Here is a 915-nt window from a genome sequence, read left to right on the forward strand (position 1 = left end):
CTGTCTTACGATGTCACTTTGGTGTAAGAAAAATGCAATGAGGGAAACAGGAAATGGCTGTTTGAGCAGGTGGCTTTTAGAATAGGTTTGACTATAATTTGAATATAATTTGATGTGGTAAGAAAGGCGAAGACTTACTCAAGAGTTTATGATTTTAAAGCCTTAAAAAAGAAACTATGAATTATTTTAAAGAAAAATCATAGCCGTTCTGTTTTTGTCAGAGTTGCCATTTTTCCGGATAAATTTAGGAATTCTGATTTTTTAAATTGTCTGAATATTTATATTTTGATCTCTTTGTGCATTCTATATATATATATATTGAACATTATATAGAAAAAGTCTTGAAACAAGATGATGTATTACACAGTATGTTCAGTATAGTTTGATTCCTCGAATGTGCATCTACGGGGTCAAAAAGTTCAGGATTATTTTATTGGGTTTGTTTAAAAGCAAGTTGGCACCTCTAAGTTGTATTTTTTTTTTGCCATAGCTGGAGCTATTCTCTTGTTGTCAGAGTCTACTGTTGTAAGGAGGAGGTCAGGGTACAAAAGGTTAAGCCTACTCAGCGGGTTTGCAAGGACGCTAGGGGGCGGTGGGATACTTGGATGTCTACGCAAGCTTTTGGAGCCGGGGCTGCTGTGCCTTGTCTTGGTTGTTTGTAGTGGGGATTGATGTGTGTTTGTGTTTGATTTCATGTGTGGAGAGAAAATATGTGTGTCTGTGTGTGTACGGAAAATGTGTGTGTACGGAAAATGTGTGTGTCTGTGTGTGTACTGAATATTCTAATTGTGTTCGATGTGTGTGTGTGTGTGTGTGTGTCTGTTGGATTTGTGTTTGTGTATATACACTAAGATCTAACTGTGTTTGATGTATGTGTATATATAATGCGGACGCATGCCTGTGCGGACGCATGCC

The 915-nt window shown here is 37.4% G+C and overlaps 1 protein-coding gene across 1 annotated transcript in view; it reads left to right on the forward strand.

Moving 5' to 3' along the window:
• LOC101850598 (cytospin-A) overlaps positions 1–714 on the forward strand; it is a gene marked incomplete at its 5' end in the record, with an annotated part of 15,410 nt that extends 14,696 nt beyond the window's left edge. The window contains 1 exon segment of the mRNA XM_035972323.1: positions 1–714. This exon segment is cut by the window's left edge and continues 548 nt beyond it.
• Between the last annotated feature and the right edge of the window lie 201 nt (positions 715–915).

This window comes from Aplysia californica, unplaced genomic scaffold, assembly GCF_000002075.1.
Source record: "Aplysia californica isolate F4 #8 unplaced genomic scaffold, AplCal3.0 scaffold00647, whole genome shotgun sequence".
Taxonomy (NCBI): Eukaryota; Metazoa; Mollusca; class Gastropoda; order Aplysiida; family Aplysiidae; genus Aplysia; species Aplysia californica.